This window comes from Heptranchias perlo, chromosome 9 (genome assembly GCF_035084215.1).
Source record: "Heptranchias perlo isolate sHepPer1 chromosome 9, sHepPer1.hap1, whole genome shotgun sequence".
NCBI classification, from domain to species: domain Eukaryota; kingdom Metazoa; phylum Chordata; class Chondrichthyes; order Hexanchiformes; family Hexanchidae; genus Heptranchias; species Heptranchias perlo.
In genome coordinates, this window is record NC_090333.1 from 6,521,039 (window position 1) to 6,530,776 (window position 9,738).

Below are 9,738 nucleotides of genomic sequence, written 5' to 3' on the forward strand. Positions count from 1 at the left end.
TCGTCCTGCTCCGATTTCTTATGTTCTTATGTTCAAACAGTATGGAAGCATTTAAGGGGAAGCTGGATAAATGCATGGGGGAAAGCGCGAGAAGGATATACTGATAGGGTTAGATGAAGAGGGGTGGGAGGAGGCATAGATCATTTGGGCCGAATGGCCTGTTTCTGTGCTGTGAATTCTATGTGTGTAATTCTATGTAAAACCTAGTTGATGTGCAACTGAAAGTGGTTCACATTGTTACAAAATGGCAACAGATACTGAATCCACAGTTTACGGGGAAATTTTGTATCGAGCATAATGAATGAAATGTTTGTGAAAAACTCCAATGACGGCAGCAGAGAAGAGCTTCACTCCCTTAGTGACCTCATCAACCATCAAACCAATAAAGAACAGTGCTCTACTCACACTGACACAACAGGCTGGAAGAAACTTGACAATTTTTTTTCTATTTCAAAATACACTTTATTTCATCATATTTAAAGATACACACAGTTCAACGTAAAAGACACAATTTCAATCAATGTAGTTCGAACCAATACAGTGCAGATCGTACACACTATGATCTCATTATTACAATTCAAAACACAGTACATATCATCGAATACATTTTGTACAATACAAAGTGGGATGGCCTTACTCGGTGGCCTTTCCCCATAGAGCCTTTGCTTGGGCTGCACTTGCTTCAGTGCATCCTGCAGCATCTACTCCTGGACCTTGGAATGTGCCTGTCAGAAACACTCGGTCGTGGACAGCTCCTCCAGCTGGAAGACCAACAGATTTCGGGCCAACCAAAGGGCCTCCTTCACCGAGTTGATAGTTTTCCAGCAGCAGTTGATATCTGTCTCGGTGTGTGTCCCTGGGAACAGGCCATAGAGCACAGCGTCCTGTATTACCCAGCTGTTGGGGATGAACCGGGACAGATACCAACGCATCTCTCTCCATACCTTCTGCGCGAAGGGGCAGTCCATCAGGAGGTTGACGACGGTCTTGTCCCCGCTGCATCCTCGAGGGCAGCTCGCGGTGGCACTGAGATTTCGTGCATGTTGGAAGGACCGCACTCGGAGGCCCCTTCTCACCACCATCCAGGCTACATCTTGGTGCATGTTGGTCAGTTCTGGTGACAAGGGGTTCTGCCAAATGGTATCGACCATCTGGTCAGGGACTACCCGATCAGATCCACCCTCTCCTTTCCCTGCAGGACTCCCAGAAAGTTCCATGACGACCACCAATAAAGAACAGTGCTCTACTCACACTGACACAACAGACTGTATGAAGCTCACCAATTATGATACAGAGGCAGGACACAGGGATTCAACCTTTGTGGGTCTCTACTTGTAGGAACACAGGAATGTACAGGAGAGAAAAAGCCTATTTTGGACCATCTGGTCATTTCTAGAGTTTAAAAGTAGAATGCGCAGATCCCTCAATTGAATTACCCACCATCTGACCTGCTCTTGTAGCCACGGCATTTATGTGTTATTTGTGACTTTGATTAGAGCAGATTCTGTGCTGTGGCAGGAGTGGAAACCTGATTGAAGGGATTAAACCATGGAGTTGCGTGAAAGGTGAGTTGAGATTTGAGAGGCAACAACACACTCAAGGAGTTTGGAGATCAAGCAGGGGTTGGAGATGGGGTGGTAGTTTGCAACGACGGAGGGGTCGAGGGTGAGTTTTTGAGATGGAGGAGTGATGATGTTGGTTTTGATAGGGAGGGGGGTGGGGGCAGTAACCTGAGGAGAGGGAACCAATTACAATGTCAGCTAGCATGGGGGCCATGAAGGAAAATTGGGTGGTCAGCTGTTTAGGGATAAATGGAGCAGGAGGTGGGTCTCGTTGACAAGATTTTTTTTTATTATTCGTTCATGGGATGTGGGCGTCGCTGGCGAGGCCGGCATTTATTGCCCATCCCTAATTGCCCTTGAGAAGGTAGTGGTGAGCCGCCTTCTTGAACCGCTGCAGTCCGTGTGGTGACGGTTCTCCCACACTGCTGTTAGGAAGGGAGTTCCAGGATTCTGACCCAGCGATGATGAAGAAACGGCGATATATTTCCAAGTCGGGATGGTATGTGACTTGGAGGGGAACGTGCAGGTGGTGTTGTTCCCATGCGCCTGCTGCCCTTGTCCTTCTAGGTGGTAGAGGTCACGGGTTTGGGAGGTGCTGTCGAAGAAGCCTTGGCGAGTTGCTGCAGTGCATCCTGTGGATGGTACACACTGCAGCCACAGTGCACCGGTTGTGAAGGGAGTGAATGTTTAGGGTGGTGGATGGGGTGCCAATCAAGTGGGCTGCTTTATCTTGGATGGTGTCGAGCTTCTTGAGTATTGTTGGAGCTGCACTCATCCAAGCAAGTGGAGAGTATTCCATCACACTCCTGACTTGTGCCTTGTAGATGGTGGAAAGGCTTTGGGGAGTCAGGAGGTGAGTCACTCGCCACAGAATACCCAGCCTCTGACCTGCTCTCGTAGCCACAGTATTTATATGGCTGGTCCAGTTGATGGTGACCCCCAGGATGTTGATGGTGGGGGATTCGGCGATGATAATGCCGTTGAATGTCAAGGGGAGGTGGTTGGACCCTCTCTTGTTGGAGATGGGCATTACTTGCCACTTATGAGCCCAAGCCTGGATGTTGTCCAGGTCTTGCTGCATGCGGGCTCGGACTGCTTCATTATTTGAGGGGTTGCGAATGGAACTGAACACTGTGCAATCATCAGCGAACATCCCCATTTCTGACCTTATGATGGAGGGAAGGTCATTGATGAAGCAGCTGAAGATGGTTGGGCTGATGACACTGCCAAGATGGGCTCAGAAAGGGCTTGAGGGAAGACAAGGGAGAAACTAGAAAAAGATCCGGGGTCATATTCAGTTGCTGACAGAATACTTTCAGTTATTGTTTAGTCCTATCGACATAAATGATTCACAAACAATTTGTTGTGAAGAAATAAAAACTTATTGGCCTATTTGAAAGAACATTTCAGAATGTTGAATTTACTGGACAGTTCGTCCATCTTGTTATGAACACTGTAGTTCAGAATTTTCACATTATTCTAAATTCACAAATGAATATAAAGTTAATGTATACACTCTGCATCCTCCTTAAAGACAAGGTAGCCGTATGTCATTATGCTTCAGTACACCTGCACAAACAATCACTCTGGGAATCTACTGAGAGACTGAGGTCCACAGAATTCTTATTGAAGATCGTAACGTCAGGCACGGTGAAATCTGTAAATCGGAAAATATGGGATTAATGACAGAACTACCATAGAAAATGGAGATATTTTTAAAAGTGATGATTTTCCCCTCTGCATTTCAATACCATTGTTATGATTGTAACCTCGAAAGTGTCTGGACAGATCTGCACATTGAGTGATGTATGGAGGAAAAAACTCAGACTCACGGATTGCAGTGATGTGTCAGCAGGTGATGACTGTCTATTATGCTGTGCTTTAAAAAAATGTTTGCTCAGAAAACTTTCCACAGTCAAAGTGGACAGTTGTTTACTTTGGCATTGACTTGAAAGAAATGCAAGGAGAGAGGCTCAAAGACATCTGCCATGGCTCTTCCTGAATGCTTTGCGTCTGTCTTCACAAAAGAGGGGGACGATGCAGACATTGTAGTTAAGGAGGAGTGTGAAATATTGGACGGGATAAGCATAGTGAGAGAGGAAATATTAAGGGGTTTAGCATCCTTGAAAGTAGATAAATCACAAGGCCAGCATGAAATGTATCCCAGGCTGTTACTTGAAGCAAGGGAGGAAATAGCAGAGACTCTGACCATCATTTTCCAATCCTGTCTGGTTACAGGCCTGGTGCTGGAGGATTGGAGGACTGCTAACATTGCAACATTGTTTAAAAAGGGAGAAAGGGATAGACCGAGTAATTACAGGACAGTCAGCCTAACCTCATTTTGAAAGGCACGGATTAATCGAGGACAGTCAGCATGGATTTGTTCAGGGAAGGTGGTGTCTGACGAACTTGATCGAATTTTTTGAGGAGGTAACAAAAAGGGTCTATGACGGTGGCATGTTTGATATAGTCTACATGGATTTTATCAAGGCTTTTGACAAGATCTCACTTGGCAAACTGGTCAGAAAAGTAAAAGCCCATGGGATCCAAGGGACAGTGGCAAGTTGGATCCAGAATTGGCTTTTTTTTTATTCGTTCATGGGATGTGGGCATCGCTGGCAAGGCCAGCATTTATTGCCCATCCCTAATTGCCCTTGAGAAGGTGGTGGTGAGCCGCCTTCTTTAACCGCTGCAGTCCGAGGGGTGAAGTTTCTCCCACAGTGGTGTTAGGTCGGGAGTTCCAGGATTTTGACCCAGCGACGATGAAGGAACAGCGATATATTTCCAAGTCGGGATGGTGTGTGACTTGGAAGGAAACGTGCAGGTGGTGTTGTTCCCATGTACCTGCTGCCCTTGTCCGTCCAAGTAGTAGAGATCGCGGGTTTGGGAGGTGCTGTCGAAGAAGCCTTGGTGAGTTGCTGCAGTGCATCGAAGCACAAGGTAATGGTCGACGGGTGTTTTTGTGACTGGAAGGCTGTTTCCAGTGGGGTTTCGTAGGACCCAGCACGAGGACCATTGCTTTTTATATATCAATGATTTTGACTGAAATGTAGGGGGTATGATTGAGAAGTTTGCAGATGACACAAACGTTGGCCGTGTGGTTGATGGTGAGGAAGAAAGCTGTCGACTGCATGAAGATATCAATGGACCAGTCAGGTGGACAAAAAAGTGTCAAATCGCATTCAATCCGGAGAAGTGTGAGGAAATGCATTTGTGGAGGGCAAACAAGGCAAGGGAATACACAATAAATGGGAGGATACTGAGAACTGTAAAGGAACAGAGGGGCCTTGGAGTGCATGTCCACAGATCCCTGAAGGTAGGTCAGGTAGATAAGGTGGTTAGAATCAGAGAATCACAGCATCATAGAATGGTTATAGCATGAAAGAGGCCATTCGGCTCATTGAGTCTGTGCCAGCTCGACACAAGAACAATCCAGTTCGTCCCACTCCCACGCCTTATCCCCGTAGCCCTGCAAACATTTTCCTTTCAAGTACTTTTCCAATTCCCTTTCGAAGACCATAATTGAATCTGCCTCCACCACCCCCATGGGCAGTGCATTCCCGATCCTAACCACTCGCTGTGTGAAAAAGCTTTTCCTCATGTCACCTTTGGTTCTTTTCCAATCACCTTAAATATATGTCCTCTGGTTCGTGACCCTTCTGCCAACCCTATCTACTCTGTCGAGACCCTTCATAATTTTGAATACCTCTATCAAATCTCCTCTCAACCTTTTTTGTTCCAAAGAGAACAACCACAGCTTCTCCAGTCTATCCACGTAACTAAAGTCTCTCATCCCTGGAATCATTCCAGTGAATCTCTTCTGCACCCTCTCTAAGGCTTTCACATCTTTCCTAAAGTGCAGTGCCCAGAACTGGACACAATACTCCAGCTGTGGCCGAACCAGGGTTTTATAAAGGTTCATCATGACTTCCTTGCTTTTGTACTCCATGCCTCTATTTATAAAGCCCAGGATTCCATATAGTTTTTAACCACTTTCTCAACCTGCCCTGCCACCTTCAACAATTTGTGTGCATGCACCCCCAGATCTCTCTGTTCATGCACCCCTTTTACAATTGTGTCCCTTAGTTTATATTGCTGCTCCTCGTTCTTCTTACCAAAATGTATCACCTTGCATTTTTCTGCATTAAATTTCATCTGCCACGTGTCCGCCCATTCCACCAGCCTGTCTATATCCTCTTGATGTCTATAACTATCCTCCTCACTGTTCACTACATTTCCAAGTTTTGTGTCATCTGCAAATTTTTTAACTGTGCCCTCTATACCCAAGTCCAAGTCATTAATATAATCAAGAAAAGCAGTGGTCCTCGTACCAACCCCTGGGGAACGCCACTGTATACCTCCCTCCCATCCGAAAAAATAAACGTTCACCACTATCCTCTGTTTCCTGTCACTTAGCCAATTCTGTATCCATGCTGCTGCTGCCCCTTTTATTCCATGGGCTTCAATTTTGATGACGAGCCTATTATGTGGCACTTTAACAAACGCCTTTTGAAAGTCCATATACACCACATCAACTGCATTGCCCTCATCTACCCTCTCTATTACCTCATCAAAAAACTCGATCAAGTTAGTTAAACACAATTTGCCTTTAACAAATCTGTGCTGGCTTCCCCTCATCAATCCACACTTGTCCAAGTGACTGCTAATTCTGTCCCAGATTATCGTTTCTAAAAGTTTCCCCCCACCGAGGTTAAACTGACTGGCCTATAGTTGCTGGGTTTATCCTTCCACCCTTTTTTGAACAAGGGTGAACATTTACAATTCTCCAGTCCTCTGGCAACACCACCGTATCTAACGATGTTTGGAAGATTATGGCCAGTACCTCCGCAATTTCCACCCTTACTTCCCTCAGCAACGTAGGGTGCATCCCATCCAGACCGGGTGACTTATTTACTTTAAGTATAACTCGCCTCTCTGGTACCTCTTCTTCATCAATTTTTACTCCATCTGATATCTCAACCATGTCTTCCATTACTGAGACCCTGGCAGCATCTTCTTCCTCGGTAAAGGCAGATGCAAAGTATTCATTTAATACCTCAGCCATGCCCTCTACCTCCATGAGTTGTTCTCCTTTATGGTCCTTAATGGCCCCACCCCTCCTCTTACTACCCCTTTACTGATCACATGCCTATGGAAGACTTTTGCATTCCCATTTATGTTGGCCGCCCATCTATTCTCATATTCTCTCTTTGCCCCTCTTATTTCCTTTTTCACTTTCCCTCTGAACTTTCTATATTCAGCCTGGTTCTCGCTAAGAAGGCAAATGGGATACTTTCCTTTATTGGCCGAGGCATAGAATTTAAGAGCAAGGTGGTTATGCTTGAACTGTATAAAACACTAGTTAGGCCACAGCTGGAGTATTGCATACATTTCTGGTCATCACATTACAGGAAAGATGTAATTGCACTCGAGAGGGTACAGAGGAGATTTATGAGGATGTTGCCAGGACAGGAGAATTTTAGCAAAGAGGAAAAATTACTTCGGCTGGGGTTGTTTTCTTGGAACAGAGGAGGCTGAGGGGAGATTTAAATGAGGTGTATAAAATCATGAGGGGCCGAGCGAGAGTGGATAGGAAGGACCTCGTTCCCTCAGCAGAGGGGTCAATGACCAGGTGGCATAGATTTAAAGTAATTGGTAGAGGGGATAAAAACAGCGCAGAGAGAGTGAGACCAGAGCGGGGATATAAACAGCGCGGAGAGAGCGAGAGTTCAGTCGGTGAGCGGCGGTAAAGAGCGAGACCAGAGCAGGCATAAAAACAGCGCGGAGAGAGCGAGAGTTCAGTCGGTGAGCGGCGGGAGAGAGCGAGACCAGAGCGGGGATATAAACAGTGCGGAGAGAGCGAGAGTTCAGTCGGTGAGCGGCGGTAAAGAGCGAGACCAGAGCGGGGATATAAACAGCGCGGAGAGAGCGAGAGTTCAGTCGGTGAGCGGCGGGAGAGAGCGAGACCAGAGCGGGGATATAAACAGCGCGGAGAGAGCGAGAGTTCAGTCGGTGAGCGGCGGGAGAGAGCGAGACCAGAGCGGGGATATAAACAGCGCGGAGAGAGCGAGAGTTCAGTCGGTGAGCGGCGGGAAAGAGCGAGACCAGAGCGGGGATATAAACAGCGCGGAGAGAGCGAGACCAGAGCGGGGATATAAACAGCGCGGAGAGAGCGAGAGTCCAGTCGGTGAGCGGCGGGAGAGAGCGAGACCAGAGCGGGGATATAAACAGCGCGGAGAGAGCGAGACCAGAGCGGGGATATAAACAGCGCGGAGAGAGCGAGACCAGAGCTTACTCTGAGAGCGAGACTCTGAGACCAGCGGCAGTTCGGGGTGACGTCACCAGTCAGAAAGTGACGCGGCACAGGGGAGGCAGCTGATTGGTGAGTAGGTTCAGGTGACTATTTCTACCATTTTACTGTAAGTAAAGTAATAAGAAAGGGAAGATCTGCAGGTTTTATAGCAGATAGTGTTTTTTTTTAGTGAACCTAGGTCCCTAGTATAGTTGACATTTTCTAATTTCAACGTAATTTAAAAGGGGTAACTCAGCTTAGGCAAGTCATGGCAGCAGACCTCGCACCCGTGATATGCTCCTCCTGCAAGATGTGGGAAATCATGGACACTACCAGTGTCCCTGCCGACCATGTGTGCGGGAAGTGTGTCCACCTGCAGCTGCTGACCGATCGTATCTCGGAGCTGGAGCTGCGGGTGGACTCACTGTGGAGCATCCGCGATGCAGAGAAACTCGTGGATAGCACGTTTAGCGAGTTGGTCACACCGCAGGTGAAGGGTATACAGGCAGGAAGTGAATGGGTGACCACCAGGAAGAGTAAGAGGTGCAGGCAGGTAGTGCAGGGGTCCCCTGTGGCCATCCCCCTCTCAAACAGATATGCCACTTTGGATGCTGTTGTGGGGGATGACTTATCAGGGGAAGGCAGCAGCAGCCAACTTCCTGGCACCACGGGTAGCTCTGCTGCACAGGCAGGGAGGAAAAAGAGTGAAAGAGCTATAGTGATAGGGGACTCAATTGTAAGGGGAATAGACAGGCGTTTCTGCGGCCGCAACCGAGACTCCAGGATGGTGTGTTGCCTCCCTGGTGCAAGGATCAAGGACGTCTCGGAGCGGCTACAGAACATTTTGGAGGGGGAGGGCGAACAGCCAGCTGTCGTGGTGCACATAGGCACCAACGATATAGGTAAAAAAGGGGATGAGGTCCTAAAAGCAGAATATGGGGAGTTAGGAGGTAAATTAAAAAATAGGACCTCAAAGGTAGTAATCTCAGGATTGCTGCCAGTGCCACGTGCTAGTCAGAGTAGAAATAGGAGGATATTTCAAATGAATACGTGGCTAGAGGAATGGTGCAAGGGGGAGGGATTCAAATTCCTGGGACACTGGAAACGGTTCTGGGGGAGGTGGGACCAGTACAAACCGGATGGTCTGCACCTGGGCAGGGCCGGGACCGCTGTCCTAGGAGGAGTGTTTGCTAGTGCTGTTGGGGAGGGTTTAAACTAAAGTGGCAGGGGGTTGGGAACCTGAGCAGGGAGAGAGAGGAAAGCGTAACAGGAAGGGACAGAAGGTATGGAGTAATAGGTAAAGTGTTAAAAAAGGAAAAAGCAGGAACTAAGCGTCACAAAACAGATTTGAAAGTTCTTTATCTGAATGCACGTAGCATTCGTAACAAAATGGACGAGTTAACGGCACAAATAACTACGTATGGGTATGATCTTGTGGCCATTACAGAAACATGGCTGCAGGGTGACAACGACTGGGAATTAAATATGCCAGGGTATTTAACAATCAGGAAGGACAGGCAGGAAGGAAGGGGAGGTGGGGTGGCTATGTTAATAAAGGAAGGAATCACTGTCATACAGATAAATGATATTGGGACAAAGCATCAAGATAATGAAACAGTTTGGGTGGAGATAAGGAATAATAAGGGGAAAAAAACATTAGTGGGCGTAGTATATAGGCCTCCTAATAGTTGCAACTCTGCTGGAAGAAGTATTAATCAGGAAATAGTCGGGGCATGTAATAAGGGAACAGCTATAATTATGGGGGATTTTAATTATCATATTAACTGGACAAATCAAATTGGGCAGAGCAGCCATGAGGACGAGTTCATTGAGTGCATCAGGGATGGATTTCTTGAGCAGTATGTAACTGATCCTACAAGGGGG